The sequence below is a fragment of the Pristiophorus japonicus genome, chromosome 5 (genome assembly GCF_044704955.1).
Source record: "Pristiophorus japonicus isolate sPriJap1 chromosome 5, sPriJap1.hap1, whole genome shotgun sequence".
Classification (NCBI taxonomy): domain Eukaryota; kingdom Metazoa; phylum Chordata; class Chondrichthyes; family Pristiophoridae; genus Pristiophorus; species Pristiophorus japonicus.
The window spans coordinates 233,750,937-233,775,532 of record NC_091981.1 but is presented as its reverse complement, the minus strand read 5'-3'; the positions used below and the strand labels follow the sequence as shown (position 1 = coordinate 233,775,532).

The window sequence follows — 24,596 nt, the reverse complement described above, 5'->3', positions numbered from 1 at the left end:
ATTATGTAATCTATGCTTCTCAGCATTTGCAAGGATAATGTGTTTCAGTATTCTGTTCTGCATTGAAAACATAGAGCTCTAAATACCATAATCATCCCTTTTACTTCTTTATGAATTTTTTCTTTGAGGTACAATATGCCAAATTGTTCATAGTATTCCAAAAGTTGCTTCCCCAGTAGCCTATTCAAAGTTGAAATAAATGTTCAGTTTATAATGCCGCTGTTGTTTAACTTACATTTCATTGCAGTACTGATGGAGTGTTGCATTATTGAAGGTGTGGTCTAAGGGAGTGTTTCATTATTGGAGTTGACACATTAAACCCAGGACCTATCTCTGGTACTATTTGAAGAGCAGGGTTAACATTTTGCCCTTGATCAACACCATCAAAACCAGTTGAACTGTCATTCATCTAATTTGTTGTTTGTGGAATTCAGATGCACACCAGTTGGCTGCCACATTTGTCTACAAATTAGATAGGCTTGATCACCTCAAGCACTATTGCCTTTTGCCTTCTACTGTAAAAACCTCTTAGTATTCCAAAATACTCAAGATTAGTCTTGGAGGGTAACAGAACAGGCTCTCTGCCGCAACAAGCAATTTCCATTGACCTCATTTTCCCCTCGTGATTCCCGTGCAGGTTGCTTATGACTTTTGGGACCATCCATTTTTTTTGAGGACATGATAAAGCACTATATAAATACAATTCTTTCTTCTGTATACAAGAAATACTTTTCTATAAATAGATATTAACTAAAGTCCTGTCTATTTTCTCTCCCATTTCCTTTAGAAATCTAGGATGTATCTCTTCTGGCACGTAACTCTTGTTTACATTTAACTTTTGTGTCTTTGGAGCACTGGCCTTTACTGGTTTCTACTTGTGTTCTAACTTCCTATCTCCTCCACAGGATTCACTACATGTTTCATTTAACATCTACCACACCCATCTCAAAACCTGTCAATTGTCTCTCCTCAGCCCAATGCCAGTGAACATTAACTGCTCCTTGCGTTGCTTCCACTTCCTTCAAAACTACTTCCACTTTAAAAAAGCTACACTGACCTATCCTGCACTTTCCAACTGTCAGCTTATTTTTATCCTCTCCTTCCTCTCTCTAGGATGTTGATGTCACACAACTCCAAGACTGTTTGAACTCTTCCAGTCTCGTTTTCATCCCACCCATAAGATTGAAATCATCTTGGTCAAAGTTGTCAACTGCCTGTATGATTGAGACCATAGCATATTATTTCTCTCTGTTCATTATGTCCGCTTGTTGCTATTTACAAGTTTCTTGATCTTGTTCTACTCCTAATCTCTTCTAGCCCTAAATTCTAGCATGCCACTGGACTTCTGTGAATCTTCCTCCCACCTTTGCCAAGCAGAACCTTTAACTATCACTACTTGGCATTGTGGAATTCTCGACTTGAATTCCTCTGTCCTGCCCTACCTCTCCCCACTTTCAAAAGTTTCCCAAAAACCTAGCTCTTCAACCATGCCCTTGGTCATAGAAACATAGAAACATAGCAAAATAGGTGCAGGAGTAGGCCATTCGGCCCTTCTAGCCTGCACCGCCATTCAATGAGTTCATGGCTGAACATGCAACTTCAGTACCCCATTCCTGCTTTCTTGCCATACCCCTTGATCCCCCTAGTAGTAAGGACTTCATCTAACTCCCTTTTGAATATATTTAGTGAATTGGCCTCAACCACTTTCTGTGGTAGAGAATTCCACAGGTTCACCACTCTCTGGGTGAAGAAGTTTCTCCTCATCTCGGTCCTAAATGGCTTACCCCTTTGACTGTGACCACTGATTCTGGACTTTCCCAATATTGGGAACATTCTTCCTACATCTAACCTGTCTAAACCCGTCAGAATTCTAAACGTTTCTATGAGGTCCCCTCTCATTCTTCTGAACTCCAGTGAATACAAGCCCAGTCTTTCTTGATAGGTCAGTCCCACCAGCCCGGAAATCAGTCTGGTGAACCTTCGCTGCACTCCCTCAATAGCAAGAATGTTCTTCCTCAAGTTAGGAGACCAAAACTGTACACAATACTCCAGGTGTGGCCTCACCAAGGCCCTGTACAACTGTAGCAACACCTCCCTGCCCCTGTACTCAAATCCCCTCGCTATGAAGGCCAACATGCCATTTGCTTTCTTAACCGCCTGCTGTACTTGCATGCCAACCTTCAATGACTGATGTACCATGACGCCCAGGTCTCGTTGCACCTCTCCTTTTCCTAATCTGTCACCATTCAGATAATAGTCTGATAACCTCACATTTATCCACATTCTACTTCATCTGCCATGCATTTGCCCACTCACCTAACCTATCCAAGTCACTCTGCAGCCTCATAGCATCCTCCTCGCAGCTCACGCTGCCACCTAACTTAGTGTCATCCGCAAATTTGGAGATACTACATTTAATCCCCTCGTCTAAATCATTAATGTACAATGTAAACAGCTGAGGCCCCAGCACAGAACCTTGCGGTACCCCACTAGTCACTGCCTACCATTCTGAAAAGTACCCATTTACTCCTACTCTTTGTTTCCTGTCTGACAACCAGTTCTCAATCCATGTCAGCACACTACCCCCAATCCCATGTGCTTTAACTTTTCACATTAATCTCTTGTGTGGGACCTTGTCGAAAGCCTTCTGAAAGTCCAAATATACCACATCAACTGGTTCTCCCTTGTCCACTCTACTGGAAACATCCCCAAAACATTCCAGAAGATTTGTCAAGCATGATTTCCCTTTCACAAATCCATGCTGACTTGGACCTATCATGTCACCTCTTTCCAAATGCGCTGCTATGACATCCTTAATAATTGATTCCATCATTTTACCCGCTACTGAGGTCAGGCTGACCGGTCTATAATTCCCTGATTTCTCTCTCCCTCCTTTTTTAAAAAGTGGGGTTACATTGGCTACCCTCCACTCGATAGGAACTGATCCAGATTCAATGGAATGTTGGAAAATGACTGTCAATGCATCCACTATTTCCAAGGCCACCTCCTTAAGTACTCTGGGATGCAGTCCATCAGGCCCTGGGGATTTATCGGCCTTCAATCCCATCAATTTCCCCAACGCAATTTCCTGACTAATGAGGATTTCCCTCAGTTCCTCCTCCTTACTAGACCCTCTGACCCCTTTTATATCCGGAAGGTTGTTTGTGTCCTCCTTAGTGAATACCGAACCAAAGTACTTGTTGAATTGGTCTGCCATTTCTTTGTTGCCTATTATGACTTCCCCTGATTCTGACTGCAGGGGACCTACGTTTGTCTTTACTAACCTTTTTCTCTTTACATATCTATAGAAACTTTTGCAATCCGTCTTAATGTTCCCTGCAAGCTTCTTCTCGTACTCCATTTTCCCTGCCCTAATCAAACCCTTTGTCCTCCTCTGCTGAGTTCTAAATTTTTCCCAGTCCCTGGGTTCACTGCTATTTCTGGCCAATTTGTATGCCACTTCCTTGGCTTTAATACTATCCCTGATTTCCCTTGATAGCCACAGTGGAGCCACCTTCCCTTTTTTATTTTTACGCCAGACAGGAATGTACAATTGTTGTATTTCATCCATGCAGTCGCTAAATGTCTGCCATTGCCCATCCACAGTCAACCCCTTAAGTATCACTCGCCAATCTATCCTAGCCAATTCACGCCTCATACCTTCAAAGTTACCCTTCTTTAAGTTCTGGACCATGGTCTCTGAATTAACTGTTTCATTCTCCATCCTAATGCAGAATTCCACCATATTATGGTCACTCTTCCCCAAGGGGCCTCGCACAATGAGATTGCTAATTAATCCTCTCTCATTACACAACACCCAGTCTAAGATGGCCTCCGCCCTAGTTGGTTCCTCGACATATTGGTCTAGAAAACCATCCCTTATGCACTCCAGGAAATCCTCCTCCACCGTATTTCTTCCAGTTTGGCTAGCCCAATCTATGTGCATATTAAAGTCACCCATGATAACTGCTGCACCTTTATTGCATGCACCCCTAATTTCCTGTTTGATGCCCTCCCCAACATCACTACTACTGTTTGGAGGTCTGTACACAACTCTCACTAACATTTTTTGCCCTTTGGTGTTCTGCAGCTCTACCCATATAGATTCCACATCATCCAAGCTAATGTCCTTCCTAACTGTTGCATTAATCTCCTCTTTAACCAGCAATGCTACCTCATCTCCTTTTCCTTTTATTCTATCCTTCCTGAATGTTGAATACCCCTGGATGTTGAGTTCCCAGCCCTGATCATCCTGGAGCCACGTCTCCGTAATCCCGATCACATCATATTTGTTGACATCTATTTGCACAGTTAATTCATCCACCTTATTACGGATACTCCTTGCATTAAGACACAAAGCCTTCAGGCTTGTTTTTTTAACACCCTTTGTCCTTTTAGAATTTTGCTGTACAGTGGCCCTTTTTGTTCTTTGCCTTGGGTTTCTCTGCCCTCCACTTTTCCTCATCTCCTTTCTGTCTTTTGCTTTTGTCTCCTTTTTGTTTCCCTCTGTCTCCCTCCATTGGTTCCCATTCCCCTGCCATATTAGCTTAACTCCTCCCCAACAGCACTAGCAAACACTCCCCCTAGGACATTGGTTCCGGTCCTGCCCAGGTGCAGACCGTCCGGTTTGTACTGGTCCCACCTCCCCCAGAACCGGTTCCAATGCCCCAGGAATTTGAATCCCTCCCTGCTGCACCACTGCTCAAGCCACGTATTCATCTGCACTATCCTGCGATTCCTACTCAGACTAGCAATCCCGAGATTACTACTTTTGAGGTCCTACTTTTTAATTTAGCTCCTAGCTCCTTAAATTCGTTTTGTAGGTCATTGCTCCTCTTCCTGCTTGGTGTGTAACCATCCCCTTTGTGAAGTGCCTTAGGATATTTTGCTAAGTGATTGACTTTGTATACATTGTAGTATATTGCTTTTGTTGTCTCTACTTTTCGTTTCCTGGTATCTTACAGTATTTCTTTTTGATCTCCTATTTACTTGGACATTGTGGTTGAGGTCCTTATTATTGAGTAATTTCACTTTATTCTGTGCCTTCCTTGTTTGATTTCAGGTTGGATGCCAATGCTGTTGGTGCTACTATCCATGCAAGAGTCATGACTAATCACCCTGTCTGTTCTGGTGGTGCCTGCTGCTTTCAACTTGGCTGTGCTTTGCTTTGAATTATATCTGTCACCTAGGGCTAGAAGCCACCACAATGTTACCTTTGTAATTGGTGCTAATTTAATGTTTTGGTCTCCGTCAGAGTCCAACATGTGCTCAGCATGGATACGTCCCATCATTGGCAGATGCATTGATCGTGGCTAAGGCGATGAAGGTTGCAGTTATATATGTGGACTTGTATTTACTCTGTACAGCCGCCAGAGGGCTCATCCCCTGGAGTCCCAAGGGATTACAGGTATTTAAGAAGGCTTCACAGGCTGGAGAGGCACTCTGGAGACCTGCAAGAAAAGACTGTCACACTTTACTTTGAGCTCAGTGTTCAGTCTGACTCTTTCTCCGTACACAAACAGCAGTGACGATTGATTAATGCTGTTCCATGTGATGGTGGCAAGTGCAATTTTTTTGTCTAAATCTTATTTTCACTTTTTAAATAACAATTCTAAATTTGAATTGCTCCATCTTTCCGAGCTGTTGCAACATTTTATCCGGTGCCAGTTTAAAATGTGGTACTTTGTCAAGGTATCAGCAGTCCTATGGGCTCAAGTCCCCCCACCCCCCCCACCTCCGTGAGGTGCGGCAACTTTCTGGAAGAAAAAGTGTGGTGAAAAGTTCACTTACAATTCTGGCCGATCCTTGGGTCGTCTTCAGCCGCACCGTGGCGCAGCAGAATGAGGGGGGCAGAGCTAGGGCTGTGCTGGGTAAACACAGCCGACGGGGGCGGGGCTAGGGTCCAGCATCTGAGTACTGGCAGCGTTGCGCATGCGCGTTTGCGCATGAGTGACCGCTCGAACGGCCATTTCACCACCCACCACCCCCAGCCCCTGCACCCCACCCCCCCCAAGCCTGCCGCGTTGAGCCTTCTTCCTCCCTCCCTCCCTCCATTCAGATGCCATCAGCCTAGCCTCCCTCCTGCACCTAGCCCTGGCCGAAGGGCCTGCCGGTGCATTCTCCCGCACCTAACCCAGGCCTAAGGGACTCCTGCACGACTAGCCGCTACCGAGTTTAGATGAAGGTAGGATTTACTTCATTTCATAATTTAATTATTTACTTCAGTTCTTTATTTTTTTATTGAATGCCTATTACTTTTTGAGCTTTGGTGCTTTAAATGTAGTTACTTGCACTGATTCCTTAACTCCAGGTAAGGTTTTTCTGTGCGGACAGAAGTGGCAACATAAGCTGGCCTAAGTTAGTTTGGAGCAACTATTTGCTGGCCAAACTCGCTTAAATGGAGAAAACAGGCATAAGCGGCTGCGAATGCCCCCTTTTGGGAAAAAAAACGAAACTTTAAAAAAACCTAACTAACTCACTCACTTACACTGGCACAAATTAAATGGCCAGAATTGCAACTAAAAAGATATTCCAGAAAAATCAAGTTGCTCCAAAAAAAACATAGCAACTCCGGGGAAATTTGGGCCCATATGCTGCAAAGACTGCAATACAGTTCCATGTTAATGCATAAATTACCATGAAAACGGAATGTTTTACAAAGCAAATTATAGTTTTGTTTATTTTTCCCCTTTTTGCTGTAATTTTGGAAGGAGCCTGTGTGAACATGCAAGTAATATGGGAAAATAAATGTGTTTTGTACAAGGAACTAATGGTGCTTCATCATTAAACTTGCTTAATCAGAACCAATACAAATCCGTGCCTTTGGGTGAATGAAACCTTTACTAGGGAGTTATCAATGGCGATGCTCAAGTATTCAAGTCAGAAGGTGCAAATTTCCTGAATTATGCAGAATTTAGGTGACTGATAGATGCCTAGAATACATGAAATTTAAATCAGCTTGTTGTTTATGGAAAAAGTGTCAGACTGAACACTGAGCTCAAAGTAAAGTGTGACCGTAGTCTTTTATTGCAGGTCTGCAGAGTGCCTGTGAAGCCGCCTTAAATACCTGTGCTCTCAAGGGATTATGGGATCCCTTGGGACTCCGGGGAATGAGCCCTCTGGTGGCTGTACAGAGTAAATACAAGTCCACATATATCACAACACTTCCCCCCCACCCCCCCCCCCCCCCACCCACCACCAAAGTCAATAGTGTAACTATTTACACAGCTGATTTAACTTTAAAAGGTAAATAGGGAGCTACCTGTCTGGCATTCCTGGTAGCAAATCTGTGTTTATGCAGGAGCAGTGGAAATGTGTTTTATAGCTCGTCTGCAGATCTCCTGTCTATGAGCACTGTCAGGCCACGACTGAAGTCAGGTTCAAGCACTGCACCAAATGTTGTCAGGCTTTCAGGGTGACAGATGGCCAGGACTGGTGCTTCTCCACTAAACATGGTACTACGTCAGATTCTGTTTACCAAGGCTTCTGTGTTTGTAGCAAGTGAGAGGTCATAATCGTTTTCAAGCCATTATTGAAGGAAAAAAGGAAGTGTTGAGAGGTTCAGTCCTGTCTACTGAGAAGCCAACATCATTTGGCACAGACTCTTCTGACTGGTATATTCTGATATGGCAAAACTATATCTGCCAAAAGTAGACAAATAGAACCATCTGGTATCATCATTGTGAAACTAGCAGCCTCTTCTGTTTCAAGAAGCAAATCATGTAACTATTGCTTTGGCACTGGTAAGTATGTGAAGAGAAAAAGATTAGTGAAGACAAATGTAGGTCCCTTGCAGTCGGCTCAGGTGAATTTATAATCGGGAACAAAGAAATGGCAGACCAATTGAACAAATACTTCGCTTCTGTCTTCACGAAGGAAGACACAAATAACCTTTCGAATATACTAGAGGACAGTGGGTCTAGTGAGAAGTAGGAACTGAAGGATATCTGTAAAAGTGGGAAATTGTGGTAGGGAAATTGATGGGATTTAAGGCCAATAATCCCTGGGGCCTGATGGTCTGCATCCCAGAGTACTTAAGGAAGTGGCCCTAGAAATATTGGATGCATTGGTGATCATTTTCCAACAGTCTATCGACTCTGGATCAGTTCCTATGGACTGGAGGGGAGCAAATGTAACACCACTTTTTAAAAAGGGAGGGAGAGAGAAAACGGGTAATTATAGACTTGTTAGCCTGACAGCAGTAGTGGGGAAAATGTTGGAATCAATTATTAAAGATGAAATAGCAGCGCGTTTGGAAAGCAGTGACAGGATCGGTCCAAGTCAGCATGGATTTATGAAAGGGAAATCATGTTTGACAAATCTTCTGAAATTTTTTGAGGATGTAATTAGCAGAGTGGACAAGGGAGAACCAGTGGATGTGGTGTATTTGGACTTTCAAAAGGCTTTTGACAAGGTCCCGCACAAGAGATTGGTGTGAAAAATCAAAGCACATGGTATTGGGGGTAATGTACTAACGTGGATAGAGAACTGGTTGGCAGACAGGAAGCAGAGTCGAGATAAACGGGTTCTTTTCAGAATGGCAGGCAGTAACTAGTGTAGTGCCGCAGGGCTCAGTGCTGGGACCCCAGCTCTTTACAATATACATCAACGATTTAGATGAAGGAATTGAGTGTAATATCTCCAAGTTTGCAGATGACACTAAACTAGGTGGTGGTGTGAGCTGTGAGGAGGACGCTAAGAGGCTGCAGGGTGACTTGGGCAGGTTAGGTGAGTGGGCAAATGCATGGCAGATGCAGTATAATGTGCATAAATGTGAGGTTATCCATTTTGGGGGCAAAAACACGAAGGCAGAATATTATCTGAATGGCGGCAGATTAGGAAAAGGGAAGATGCAATGAGACCTGGGTGTCATGGTTCATCAGTCATTGAAAGTTGGCATGCAGGTCCAGCAGGCGGTGAGGAAGGCAAATGGTATGTTGGTCTTCATAGTTAGGGGATTTGCGTATAGGAGCAGGGAGGTCTTACTGCAGTTGGACAGGGCCTTGGTGAGGCCTCGCCTGGAATATTGTGTTCAGTTTTGGTCTCCTAATCTGAGGAAGGACGTTCTTGCTATTGAGGGAGTACAGCGAAGTTTCCCCAGACCTATTCCAGGGATGGCTGGACTGTCATATGAGGAGAGACTGGATCAACTGGGCCTTTATTCGCTGGAGTTTAGAAGGATGAGAGGGGATCTCATAGAAACGTATAAGATTCTGATGGGACTGGACAAGTTAGATGCGGGAAGAATGTTCCCGATGTTGGGAAAGTCCAGAACCAGGGGACATAGTCTTAGGATAAGGGGTAGGCCATTTAGGACTGAGATGAGGAGAAACTTCTTCACTCAGTTGTTAACCTGTGGAATTCCCTGCCGCAGAGAGTTGTTGATGCCAGTTCATTGGATATATTCAAGAGGGAGTTAGATATGGCCCTTACGGCTAAAGAGATCAAGGGGTATGGAGAGAAAGCAGGAAAGGGGTACTGAGGGAATGATCAGCCATAATCTTATTGAATGGCGGTGCAGGCTCGAAGTGCCGAATGGCTTACTTCTGCATCTATTTTCTATGTTTCTATAAGTCAGTGCTTCGATGCTGGGAATGTTGGCCTGATTGAGGATACTAACGTTGTGTCTGTCCTCCCAGGGGATTTTCAGGATCTTGCGGAGACGTCGTTGGTGGTATTTCTCCAGCGATTTGAGGTGTCTGCTGTATATGGGTCTTGTCTCTCAGCCATACAGGAAGGCGGGTATCACTGCAGCCCTGTAAACCATGAGCTTGGTGCCAGATTTGAGGGCCTGATCTTCGAAAACTGTCTTCCTCAGGCGGCCGAAGGCTGCGCTAGCGCACTGGAGACGGTGTTGAACCTTGTAGTCGATGTCTGCCCTTGCTGATAATAGGCTCCCAAGGTATGGAAAGTGGTCTATGTTTTGCAGGGCCATGTCGTGCATCTTGATGACTGGGGGGCAGTGCTGTGTGGTGGGGTTAGGTTGGTGGAGGACCTTTGCCTTACGGATGTTTAGTGTAAGGCCCATGCATTCGTTCGCCTCTGAAGAATGCAAGTGCAGGCAGCGGAAGGAACGTGCGGCAAACCAATCTTCCGACCCACCCTTTCCTTCAACCACTGTCTGTCCCACCTGTGACAGAGACTGTAATTCTCGTATTGGACTGTTCAGTCACCTAAGAACTCACTTTTAGAGTGGATGCAAGTCTTCCTCTATTTTGAGGGACTGCCTATGATGACTGCTAAGTACCATCTGAAACAACTCTCCAGTCTGGACTAATTGGCATTTCACCTCTTCATTGAAAAACTGATCTACTTTCCTGGTTCCAGCATTCACCGAAGACCACAGAAGAATCAACAAGTGTCTCTTTTTGGAGACAGGCTACTCTTTTGGGACTGTGCTTCAGCACTCCTGTGGCTTTGCATGAGAACAGCATGTAGGAGTGAAGTGACATCAGGAAGCACCTGTCAACAGTGGCCCCAGAAGCCAAGATGGATCTGAGCTTCCATGGCAGCTGTGAGTGCTGTCACTAGAGGCTCCATGATGGTGTGCACTACTGTCACGTTGATGGAGCTGACCGCTCGATCAATGTTGGATAGAATGCTCTCCATGCTCTGTGAAGCCTTTACACAATTAGGAGCTGGACCCTTCCATGCTCTGTGATGTTGTGCGCAAGCTCGCTGGCAGGCTGCCTAATGCACCTAGCATTTCCTAGTGTATGCCCATCAACTTGTTCTGCACCGGGGCTCCCAAAGCAGCATTGGAAAACCTTGGTGGTCTCTGCGTAATTGCAGCAGCCATTTCATTCTACAGAACTATATGGACCCAAGTTTCGATCGACCCTTAGAACAGCGCACCTGTGAGAGGTCCAGCGACTTTCTGGAACAAAAAGCGCACCTAATATTTACCTCGGTATTCTCCACCATGATCAGGCCTGCTTTGGACTCAGCGCAGCACAGCAGAAGCAGCGGTGGGCGGAGCTACAACCCTGCGCTGAAAAAAAGTGCCGGCAGCTGCGCGCGTGCGCAGTGGAGTCTGCGCGCGTACGCAGTAGCTCCTGGCCCCCTCAGCGTGTCCTGGCTCTGGGCGACCCTATCCCTGGCTGAAGGGATGACGCGATGTTCGCAGCCCCTGTCCCGGGCCGAGTGCGGCAGGCCACTACCTGAATAGGTCCCATGGTAACACGGCAGTATGGAGCGTGTACACAGGGAGATTTAGGATTTAGACCACTTTGTTTGCAGTGCTGAGGAAATAATGTTGGCAGTCTATATAATATATTCCAGTACATAAACTTAATTATTTTGAGCATGCATATATGACATATTCAGGAGGCAGGACCCTTTGTTCTTGGATTAGCAGCCCTGCCAGAACTTACCCCATTGATGCCTATGTATCTCAAATAGTATCAGCATTTTACATGATGACTAAGGTTTGATTGATTGATTTATTTATCATTTATTATTGATGATGGTTCTTTATTTTTAAAAGTGAAGTGTTTAATGCTTTGGAAAATCCTCTAACTTCCCTCTTTCCCGCTGCACCCCCCCCCCCCCCTAATCTCTGGCTACCTGCACCTGATTTCTAAAGTGTCCGCAAGGTTTTTCAGAGCGTACAAAAGTGGACACTTACTCTGGCCTAAGTTAGTTTGGAGCAACTATTTGTTGGCCAAACTCGCTTAAATGGGCAAAACACACATAAGTGGCTGGGAATGCCCCCTTTTGGGGAAAAAAAACCAAACTAAAAAAAAACCAAACTAAATCACTTACAGTGGCGCAAATTAAATGGCCAGAATTGCAACTAAAAAGATACTCCAGAAAAATCAAGTTGCTCCAAAAAAATGGAGCAACTCCTGGGGAAATTTGGGCCCCATCTCTGTTGTTTGGACCCAGAGTGCACCTTTCCTTTAAGTGGCATCAGAGACGCACGCTATCTGGACTCCCGAATGAGGCGTGCAGCCAATGAATTACGCGAGTACCACAGGTTGCATACCTGACTCATGATGAGCAGGCAATATGAATATTGGGCCTGCCCTGTGTGCCCGTTTTTGGGCATGATCGAATTTCTAGGCCTATCTGTTTCACAGTTGAACACTAAACCACTGAAGCAGCAAAGGTTGAACACTATTAAATGTAGAAGAAATAGATGTGTAATTGTTCAACTATTAGTTCAAATATCAAAACCAGAAGTAATATAAAAAAGTTCATATGATATCCTAGAAAGACGGTGGTTTTCTGCTGTCCTTAAAAAAAAAACTTAACTCCAGTGTCTCAATCTTTTCGTGTTGCTCTTAAGTTGAAGTAAGATTTCATAACATAGAAGGAATTACATTTTTTTCTAGATATACCAGTGATTTTCTTAGGAGCATAATGTAAGATTGACTTTTGTTGCAATGATGAAAAATGCCATCACACCAATTAAAATAAGATCGACCGCTGAGTTAATTTAAAAATAGCATGTTACATGTATCCTAAGTTCCACACACTTCAACCAAGCTTCAAGTTTCTGTGTTTGCACAGCTCACAATTAAATCACAATTGCCTTTTTGCGCAGCTGATCTGTTTCACATGAAGTAGCATTGGCTCTGTGCATGTGTTTGATCTGACATCCGGGTGAGGATGGTACATGTGCAGCTTTACTCCAGCTGTTTGTGGAGGTGTGTCTGCTTGTGATGCTGTCGGAGCCTGCAAAAGAGATTGAGACTGGGAACAAGGCAGGAGCCATGGACAGACACTCCGTGGGACCTAGTTACTGTGATGGGAACAGAGATCATTGTTCGGAGCAGGTTTTAATTTGGAACTCCCATCTCTTGTTTCCCCCCGGCCCCCATTGTCTACTCCCCACCTTTTTTAACAGAGTGATTCCACGGTCATCAAGATGATCTTTGGTTTGCTGTGTTATGTTGTAGGGAACTTTGGGGGAGTGAGTGGTATTTTCAGTGACTGGCAAGGAGTGCTACATAGATGGCTCGCTATTGATTTTTTTTTAATGCAGTGAAAAGTGTCACCTGAAGAATCCTGGAGGGACTTGGAACTGTGGCTAGTGGGAGATGGTTCTGGAATTTGATAGTCCTGGAAAGGAAGGGGAGGTTATAGGACGGACTGAAAATATTTCAGCACAATGCTTTAAAAACTGTCTAGGAATAGTCATTAGTTTTAATAGCAATACAGTTTTAATAGCAATACAGATGGTTTGGCTTTACAGATAAAGAAAACTGCTTTTCAATTAGGTTATCTGACTGAGTGACAATAGCCTTAAGTTTACCAGATAGTTGATTCTAACTAGCTCAACTGCTTGTCATATATCCCTTGGCTGCATTCAAATGTGATTCCTACCTCATTGCTTTTATAGTACAGGTACAGCAATCTGGAATAGATTTTGCATACCAAGGCGTCTGGCATTACCTAACAGGATCCTGTTTTCTGTGGCAGTACATTTGACACAAGCCATCCCTTTTGGTAGCCATTTAATCAGTTAGCTAGCTGTCTCCACGTTTATTCGAGCATGGAGCGTGACTATTTCAATCCACTGTGTCCCTGTTTATTGTTGACTGACGAGTATTTGGTTTAACAGGTCACTTCCTATGGGCTGGTTACAGCTCCTTTGTTCTTGCTCATGAGAAATTATTTGGCTCATGTGCTGGACTTTTCCCTAAGCTACTACACCCAATTCACCATCAGTTTCTACTGTAATAAATTATATTTGATAGCATTTCCTGGTCCCCCAACTGTGCATGATAAAGGCATAATTACTGTGATTTCTTAAACCATGGTTGATTCAGCTGATGAAAGTTCTGTGGTGGCAGCTTTTTTGCACAAGAACATTCAAAAACTCTACGCTCCCTAAATTAAAAAGAATAAGAAATGGTTGGCCGATTAAGTCTGTTACTTCCAGCACATCGTATACATTTTTCACTGACGTGCTGTCTGCAGAAATTTTAATCCCATAAAATATAATTAATACTCAAATAAACATCCAAGAGAACTCTCAAAAATTTCTCCTTGATTTCAATAGTAAACTACTAAAATTACAAACTACCAATCTAACATTACAGTCTACATTATTCATCCCTGGTTAGTGGCTTTTGATAGATGGCATTCCCATAATTCCCAGGGCACTTGAACATACCTGTCTACACTTAAAGCCTTGAAACTAGTTCTTAACTAGATATTCATACAGTTGTTTCTTTTAGAACAGTAAATCAAAGTGGCATTTATTGCCTTGATCTGATGTCGGGATCAATGTTAGATTTTGTTGCCTGTTACCATAGCATACCCATCTCTGAGCCATAATCCCAGTAGTGTGGCTGAGTTTATACATGCAGAATGCTCAGAGGCTTCAGTTGCTAACCGAACCAGATAAAAACATGTTTACATCTACTGTTATATTCTAATGATACATGATTTACTTGTACATTATGTTTACTTCCCCATACTCCATCCTTTGATTCAGAATGAATGTAAAACTTGTTCTCATGCCAAAGCTAATACGTCTCCAGGACAGTGATGAGAGCAGTGCAGGTTAATTTGCCCTCTATTTCACCTCTACTCTTGCTTCATATGGGAAAAATATCTCTGCTCAGTTATGCTGTTTCTTCTCTCGGATGAACTGTCAGATCTCCAGGTTGTGAAAATCTTGTGTGCAAACTCATGCCTGATATTCTCTGCAAAGTGCATTGATTTGTCAACAAACAAGCTCTGCTGCTACTATGTTAATGGTGCAGTTTGCCAAGTTTCCTGATTATAACCAGATGACAAAAGTAAGGGAGATTGATTGTATTTAAAGGGATTTTTAATAACTTAATGAGATCTGTAATAAAAGGTCTAGAGATGATCAAGTTCAAAGTAGAACTGGAACAAATAGCAACTTTTAAGACATTTAATGTGAAAAAGTAGATCTGTGCAGGAAGCAAATTCAACATCACAGTAACTGAATGATAAGTTAAAACATAAATTAAAAAAAAACAAGCAAAGATACTTTAAGGATAAACAAGGATATAGTGATGATGATAATCAAAATGAATATTAGATGAGGATTAGAAAATAGCAGAGGTGTTAAATGAGTTCTTCACATCAAACTTCACAAATGATGGTAGGCATTTTGGATCAGTGGAAATTAGTGTAGCGAGTGTTATGAATAACCTCCAGGAATTAATTATATAGAGTACTTGAACCAGATGGCTTTCTCCCTGGAATCTCCAAGGAACGGAAGAGGAAATAAAGAAGGCTCAGAGTAATATTTTAAGAGATTCATAAATAAAGGTGCCTTGCCTGAAGTCTGGAGGATAGTCAAAGTTACTGCAATATTCAAAAAAGGAATGTGGCATGACCCCAGGAATTGTAGATCAATGTCATTTATGCTGACGATCCATTTTGCAGGATGCTATAAGTACTTATCTAAAAAGCAACAAGGCCATAAGGAATTGCCGGCATGGATTTAGAGAAGCAGATTGTGTGTCATAAATTACTGGATTTATTTGGGAAGGTAACAATGGAATATATTTTGTGAATTAACATTCCTGGAGCAGTGATTTGTACATTAGGAATTAGGGTGTGAAAGTCAGCATGTTTTTCAGTACTTTCATTTTAATGAATGGCAAATCACATGAGGTGAACTGATCCTTGTGCCCGAATTCTGTCATTTGAAACTGTGCACTGTAAGTGCTAATTTAGAAGTAAGAAAGAACTTGCATTTATATAGTACCTTTCATGACTTCAGGATGTCCCAGTGCTTCACAGTCAATGAAGTACTTTCCAAGACACTGTTTTAATTTGGAAATGCGGCGGTCAATTACACAGCAAGGTCCCACAAAAACCAGTGAAATAAATGACCAGATAATCTGTGATGTTGGTTGAGAGATAAATATTGTCCATGACATTGGGAGAACTCCGCTGCTCTTCTTTGAACCGTGCCATGGGATCATTTACATCCACCCGAGAGGATTGACACAGCCTCGGTTTAACATTGCACCCAAAAGACAGCACCTCTGACAGTGCAGCACTCCATTAGTACTACACTTAAGTGTCAACCTAGATTATGTGCTAAGTCTCTGGAGTGGGGTTTGAACCAATGACCACCTGACTCAGTGGCAAGAGTGTTACTACTTGGCTAAAGCTGACACTTACATCAGACTATACCTCTGGAATTTTTGGACTGAACTAGAAAGTAGAAGGTTGAGAATAAACTGGAGCAGTGATTAACTGAATTCTACAGTGCTGTATTCTAGGTTCCCTGTTGGTCACACTATTAATAAATGATATCTAAGTGGGTACTTCGCTGATGACGTCTCAGTATATGGTCAGATAACCAGAGATTGATGGCACTAAAGGGGATCTGGAGTAATTAAATGGATGGATCAAGGAATGGCAGTTGGATTTTAATGTGAATAAATATCAGGTCATGAACTAGGAAATATGAAATGTATATGCGAGTAAGAGGTATCGATTAATAAAAGATGGAAACATTCACATATTTGGGCGTGATTATTGACCTTTTCACTGACAGTATAAAATCAATATGAAACTTGTATCAACAGAACTAATGTACTGGGATGCACCAAGATATTTAATTATAAGGGTAAAACAAGTTGAGTGGTGAACTGACTGGAACATTGGTGCAGTTTGAACAGCCTACTTTCATTGGAGACAGTTTAGAAGAGATAACAATGATAATTCTGGAACACAGAATCCTAAGTTATGAGTAGAGTCCAACAGTTTTACTTCATTTCATTAGAGGAGGCATGGGGGCCAAAATTCCTGGATTCCACTCTGCCACTGTTGACCAAGTGGCGTGGGAATTCCCTCTCTGCCAGTGACTTGCATTCCTGACCCTGCTGGAGTATCTGGGGGTCAGGCGGAGTCACCCTAACTTAAACAAATTGGCTGGGCACCCACACCAGAATTGGCACATCTTGGAACCCACTGGGTGGGGGTTGGGGGGAGGGGGTAGGTGTGGTCGATGGCAGCGACGCAAGATGTGATGCCTGACGACCACTGTTGGGAAATGTCTACATGATCAACTGAAAAGTCTAGAAAAAGCGAACATTGTCTCACTTTATAAACCGGTCTAAGGGCCCATTTAATTACTGCTGCCTCAGTCTTTTGGGTTGCTCAAGGTCAAGACCTAGGCCTGGACACCCCGCTAAGCTAAAGGGCTTTTTAAAAAAAAAAAGAAACCCTATACCGAAAAAAAAGGCATATGCTTTTAACTATTATTGACTGGTATTCTGTGTTACTCTCACTGTAAATACATGTATGCCATGCAAAAATGTTTGAAATCTAGCCCATTAATGTGGCTTTTGAGATGCTTAGTTTCCAACTATTCAACTGAAATCTGGACCATAATCTTTGTCCATCACATCGCTGTCTCTCTCCAGCCCTTTCCCCTTTGTCTAATTTTTTTGCCTCACAACTCCTGTCATCACTTTCCCCTTTTTGCCCCTCCTTTGTGATCATAAGTCATCTTTAAAAAAAAAAATCCCTTTTAACGAAACATTTGCATAGCTTTTACCTTGCTACAATCTACAAACAATTTATGCATCCTTACTGACTTCAGAAAGATAACTGACTATTTGAGATGAAAAATATTAGAATGAACACACAGCCCTTTTACCTACTCAAAGATTAACTTGGGGTGTGATGTGGCTGAGCATATATTTATTTCCCAACATATATTATTCATAAAAAGAACAGTGTTATTTTTCAGAAAGATGAACGCTGAGTTTAGGTCCCTATCTTCATCAGAGAAGGAAGTCTGCATGTTTTGTTCTGCCTGTTGGGTTCCTTGTTTGCCCTGCCCATGCACTCAGTCCTGATGTGAAGGACGCAGAATAGCAAAGAATTCAAAGAGCTACATTTCAGTTACAGAAGAACTGCATGTGGCTTGGACGTGCTGATTCGCTAGCTCGATTTGAGGCAGTGTTGTTCTGTCTGTGCAGGTGTTCCTCTGTTTACTGAGTGTTCTGAATTTCTCGTAATTGTGCATGCATTTAGTGTTCGGAAAAATGGTGCAATATCATGATTTTACTGGCTAAATTGATGGTTTTCTACTTAAATGGTGATGCCTAATGTCTGTGATTAATTCACAACACTAAACATGACTTATCTGTTGTTAATGCCTGAAATCGATCTACAGCCAAGAATCATTGGCCACAGCATGCTAATAAGGCAGTACTGCAGACAAGATCATTTCACATGACTAATCGGTACTCAGCCATGTTGAACACTACTTTGAAGAAGCATTGAGTTGACATCCAGGGGCAATATTCAACCTAGCAAAACTGGAGGGGAATGGTGAGAGGTGGGGGCGGTGGATGGTGGTGTGTGGTCAAGACCATGTTGCTCCAGTGGTTACAGTCAGCCCAATGACTTTCAGCTACTCACACTGTTGTGTATCTGTAAAGCATGCACTCCCATGTTCCGCCACCAGGGAGTGCATCCCCTGAAGTCCCAAGGGATCCCAGCATCCCTAAGGAGCACTGTACATAAGTCAGCCCCTAAGGCCTGTTCCTCACTCTGGAGTGTCTTATTCAAGACTGAGGTCACTGTTACTTTAACCTCCCTGTGTGCAGTCTCATCTGTGTTAGGAACATGATAACTGGCGACGAATATACGAATCCAACGCAAAGATGCAGCAAACTGTGGGCATCCTGGAGAAGTTCTCGGAGTGTGAGGACTGGGAAGCTTATGTCGAACGGCTAGACCAGTACTTTGTAGCCAACGAGCTAGACGGAGAAGGAAGCACTGCAAAAAGGAGAGCGGTCCTCCTCACGGTCTGCGTGGCACCGACCTACAGCCTCATGAAGAATCTTCTGGCTCCGGTGAAACCCACAGATAAGTCGTATGAGGAGCTGTGTACACTGGTTCAGGAACATCTTAACCCGAGGGAGTTGCTGATTGCGAGGTATCGGTTCTATACGTACCAGCGATCTGAAGGTCAGGAAGTGGCGAGCTACGTCACCGAGCTAAGGTGACTTGTAGGACAATGAGTTTGATGGCTACCTGGAGCAAATGCTCAGACTTTTTTGTACTGGGCATTGGCCACGAGACCATTCTACGAAAACTGTTGACTGTAGAGACACCGACCCTCAGTAAGGCCATTGCGATAGCACAGGCATTTATGTCCACCAGTGATAACACCAAACAAATCTCTCAGCACACAAGTGCTAGCAATGTTCATAAATTAACTGGAACTGTTTGCGAGCAGAAATGTACAGGGCAGAAACCACGGGTCTGCAACTGCCAGCAGGCCTCAGGTGATCCAGATGACTCCGAGTCTGCAACAAAGGATGAATGCAAGGCAATTCATACCTTGTTGGCATTGTGGAGGCTTCCATTCAGCCTATTCATGCCGCTTCAAAGGGTATGTTTGCAAGAGCTGTGGAACAATGGGGCACCTCCAACGAGCTTGCAGACGAGCTGCAAGTTCTGCAAAACCTGCTAACCACCACGTGGCAGAGGAAGATTGGTCTATGGTGGATCAAAGCAATTTCGTGCCTCGGAGACGAGGCAGATGCTGAAGTACACGGGGTGCACACATTTTCGACGAAATGTCCACCTATAATGCTAAATGTAAAATTGAATGGCTTACCCATAGCCATGGAACTAGACACTGGCGCTAGCCAATCCATCATGAGTAAAAAGATATTTGAGAGACTATGGTGCAACAAGGCACTCAGACCAGCTCTGAGCCCCATCCACACGAAACTGAGAACGTACACCAAAGAGCTCATCACTGTCCTGGGCAGTGCCATGGTCAAGGTAATCTATGAGGGCACGGTGCACGAACTGCCACTCTGGATTGTCTCAGGCGATGGCCCCACACTGCTTGGAAGGAGCTGGCTGGGCAAAATCCGCTGGAACTGGGATGACATCCGAGCGCTATCACATGTCGATGAGGCCTCATGGACCCAGGTTCTTGACAAATTTCCTTCCCTTTTTGAGCCAGGCATTGGAAACTTTTCTGGGGTGAAGGTGTGGATCCATTTGGTCCCAGAGGCACGACCCATTCACCACAAAGCGCGAGCGGTACCTCACATGATGAGGGAGAGCGTGGAAATCGAGCTGGACAGGCTGCAACGCGAGGGCATCATCTCCCCAGTGGAATTCAGCGAGTGGGCCAGCCCCATTGTTCCAGTACTCAAGTGATGGCACGGTCAGGATTTGCGGCGATTATAAAGTAACTATTAATCGTTTCTCGCTACAGTACCAATATTTGCTACCGAAGGCAGATGACCTATTTGCGACGCTGGCAGGAGGCAAGACGTTCACCAAGCTCGACCTGACTTCGGCCTGCATGACACAGGAGCTGGAGGAGTCTTCCAAGGGTCTCACCTGCATCAACAGCACAAGGGACTGTTCATCGACAACAGATGCCCGTTTGGAATTTGGTCGGCTGCAGTGATCTTCCAGAGAAACATGGAGAACCTACTCAAGTCAGTACCACGCACGGTGGTTTTTCAGGACGACATACTGGTCACGGGTCAGGACACCGTCGAGCACCTACAAAACCTGGAGGAGGTCCTCCAGCGACTGGATCACGTAGGGCTGTGGCTGAAGAGGTCGAAATGCATCGTCTTGGCAGCAGAGGTAGAGTTTTTGGGGCGAAAGATCGTGGCGGACGGCATTCGACCCACAGACGCCACGACAGAGGCTATCAGGAACACGCCCAGGCCACAGAATGTCACGGAGCTGCGATCGTTCCTAGGACTCCTCAATTATTTTGGTAATTTCCTACTGGGGTTAAGCACCCTCTTAGAGCCCCTACATGTGTTATTGCGTAAAGGTGAGAACTGGGTATGGGGATAAAAAACCCAAGTAATTGCTTTTGAGAAAGCCAGAAACATTTTATGCTCCAACAAGCTGCTTGTATTGTATAACCTGTGAAAAAGACTTGTGCTAGCATGTGATGCATCGTTGTCCGGAGTCGGGTGTGTATTACAACAAGCTAATGTTGCGGGGAAGTTGCAACCTGTCGCCTATGCCTCCAGGAGCTTGTCTAAGGCCGAGAGGGCCTACAGCATGATTGAGAAAGAGGCATTAGCGTGTGTGTTCAGGGTAAAGAAAATGCATCAGTACCTGTTTGGCCTCAAATTTGAACTGGAAACCGATCACAAGCCCCTCATATCCCTGTTCGCTGAAAACAAGGGGATACATACAAATGCCTCAGCGTGCGAGTGCCCACCTTTGTATGCGGGTTATCAGCATATAACTATACCATCTGCCACAGGCCAGGCACCGAGAACTGTGCAGATGCTGTCAGTCGGCTACCAGTGCCTACCATGGGGGGTGGAAAAGATGCAGCCTGCAAACTTGTTGTTGGTCATGGAAGCGTTTGAAAATGATAAATCACCTGTCATGGCCGGCAAGATTAGGACTTGGACCAGCCAAGATCCTCTGCTGTCCCTAGTAAAAAAAACTGTACTGCATGGGAGCTGAAATAGCATCCCCGTTGAAATGCAAGAGCTAATCAAGCCGTTCCAGCGGCAAAAGGATGAGCTGTCCATTCAGGCAGACTGCCTGTTGTGGGGTAACCACGTAGTGCTACCCAAAAAGAGCAGGGAGACGTTCATCTCTGATCTCCACAGCACACACCCGGGTATTGTAATGATGAAAGCGATAGCCAGATCCCACGTGTGATGGCCCGATATTGACTCTGACTTAGAGTCCTGTGTACGGCGATGCAGCGTGTGTGCTCAGTTGAGCAACGTGCCCAGAGAGGCACCACTAAGTTTGTGGTCCTGGCCCTCCAGACCATGGTCGAGGATCCATGTCGACTATCCGGGCCCGTTTCTCGGTAATAGGTTCCTGGTGGTGGTGGATGCTTTTTCAAAATGGATTGAATGTGATATAATGTCGGGAAGCACCGCCACCATTGAAAGCCTGAGGGCCATGTTTGCCACCCACGGCCTGCCTAACATACTGGTCAGTGACAACAGGCCATGTTTCACCAGTGCCGAATTTAAAGAATTCGTGACCCGCAGTGGGATCAAACATGTCACCTCGGCCCCGTTTAAACCAGCCTCCAATGGGCAGGCAGAGCAGGCAGTACAAACCATCAAACAGAGCCTTAAACGAGTCACAGAAGACTCACTCCAAACCCGCCTGTCCCGCGTACTGCTCAGATACCGCACGAGACCCCACTCGCTGACAGGGGTGCCCCCGGCTGAGCTGCTAATGAAAAGGACACTTAAAACCAGACTCTCGCTGGTTCACCCCAACCTGCATGATCAGGGAGAGAGCAGGCGGCAGCAACAAAAGGTAAACGATGATCGCGCCACTGTGTCACGGGAAATTGATCTGAATGACCCTGTTTATGTGCTAAACTATGGACATGGTCCCAAGTGGATCGCGGGCACGGTGACAGCTAAAGAAGGGAGTAGGGTGTTTGTAGTCAAACTAGTCAATGGACAAATTTGCAGAAAGCACCTGGACCAAACGAGGCTGCGGTTCACAGACTGCCCTGAACAACCCACAGCAGACACCACCTTTTTCGAGCCCACAACACACACCCAAAGGATCAACGACAACACTCCTGACCAGGAAATCGAACCCATCACGCCCAACAGCCCAGCAAGGCCAGGCTCACCCAGCAGCCCTGCCGGGCCAACAACACTCCAGCCCAGCGACGGCACAGCCAACACACCAGGTAGCAACCATCTTGAACAAAAAAGGTCCAAGCACCTCCCCCTGACTTTCATAACATAAGAAATAGGAGCAGGAGTAGGCCATTTGGCCCCTCGAGCCTGCTCCGCCATTCAATAAGATCATAGCTGATCTGATCTCAGCTCCACTTCCCTGCCTGCCCCCCATAACCCTTGACTCCCTTATCGCTCAAAAATCTGTCTCTCCACCTTAAATATATTCAATGACCCAGCCTCCACAGCTCTCTGGGGCAGAGAATTCTAGACTTACAACCCTTTGAGAGAAGAAATTTCTCCTCATCTCAGTTTTAAATAGGTGACCCCTTATTCTGAAACAATGCCCCCTAGTTCTAGATTCCCCCCATGAGGGGAAACATCATCTGCATCTACCCTGTCAAGCCCCTCAGAATCTTAAATGTTTCAATAAGATCACCTGTCATTCTTCTAAACTCCAATGATTATAGGCCCAATGACACTGCTATTGCTGAATGCCCCACCATCAACATTTTGGGAAGTCACCATTGACTGGAATCTTAAATGAGCCAGCCATGTGATCAACATGGCTACAAGATAAGGACAGAGGCTGTGCAAAATGGCTCACCTGACCCCTCAAAATCTCGATCATATCAGGAATATAATGAAAAACTCACCACTGGCATGGATGGCTTGATAGCATCCAGGACAGAGCAGTTTGTTTAATGCTGGCCCCACTACTAGACTCAACATCGACCCCACTCCTCCTGGAGCATTGTGGCTGCAGGATTACATAGGATTACATTAGATATTCGACACAGAAATAGGCCATTTGGCCCAACCAGTCCATGCCGGCACTTATGCTCCACTCGAGCCTTCTCCGGATTTCCCTCCTCTAAATCTATCTACATAACCCTCTATTCTTTTCTCCCTCATATGCTTGTCCAGCCTCCCCTTAAATGCATCAATACTATTCGCTTCAAAAGTTTCACATTCTCACCACTATTTGGGTAAATAATTTTCTTCTGAATTCCCTATTGGATTTCTTGGTGACTATCTTGTATTGATGGCCTCTAGTTATGCTCTTCCCCACAAGTGGAAACAGTATCTACTCTTATCAAAACCTTTCATAATTTTAAAGACCTGTATTAGGTCACCCCTCAGGCTTTTTTTTTTAAAAAGAGAAAAGCAACCCAGCCTGTTTGTCTTTTCCTGATATGTACACCCTTGCATTTCTAGTATCATCCTTGAAAATCTTCTCTGCGCCCTCTCCAGTGCCTCTTTATCCTTTTTATAATATGGCAACCAGAACTTTACGCAGTGTGGTCTAACCAAGGTTCAATACAGGTTTAGCATAACTTTCCTACTTTTCAATTCTATCCCTCTAGAAATAAACCCTAGTGCTTGGTTTCCTTTTCTATGGCCTTGCTAACCTGTGTCGCAACTTTGTGATTTGTGCATTTGTACTCGGAGATGCCTTTGTTCATCGACCCCAACGAGACTCTCGCCTTCCAAGTAATAAGTGACCTCCCTATTTTCCCACCAAAATGTAATACCTCACATTTATCTGCATTGAACTTCATTTTTTTTTATTCGTTCATGGGATGTGGGCGTCGCTGGCAAGGCCAGCATTTATTACCCATCCCTAATTGCCCTTGATGGTGGTGAGCTGCCTTTTTGAACAGCTGCAGTCCATGTGGTGAAGGTACTCCCACAGTGCTGTTAGGGAGGGAGTTCCAGGATTTTGACCCAGCGACGATGAAGGAACAGCAATATACCTCCAAGTCAGGATGGTGTGTGATTTGCCGGGGAACGTGGAAATGGTGGTGTTCCCATGTGCCTACTACCCTTGTCCTTCTAAGTGGTAGAGGTCGTGGGATTGGGAAGGGCTGCCGAAGAAGCTTTGGCGAGTTGATGCAGTGCATCTTGTAGATGGTACACACTTCAGTATGGCGCACCGGTGATGGAGGGAGTGAATGTTGAAGGTAG

The 24,596-nt window shown here is 44.5% G+C and overlaps 1 protein-coding gene across 2 annotated transcripts in view; it reads left to right on the top strand.

Moving 5' to 3' along the window:
• Window positions 1-24,596, top strand: part of nebl (nebulette) — a 403,223-nt gene that overhangs the window by 44,718 nt on the left and 333,909 nt on the right. The gene's annotated exons all lie outside the window — the stretch shown is intronic.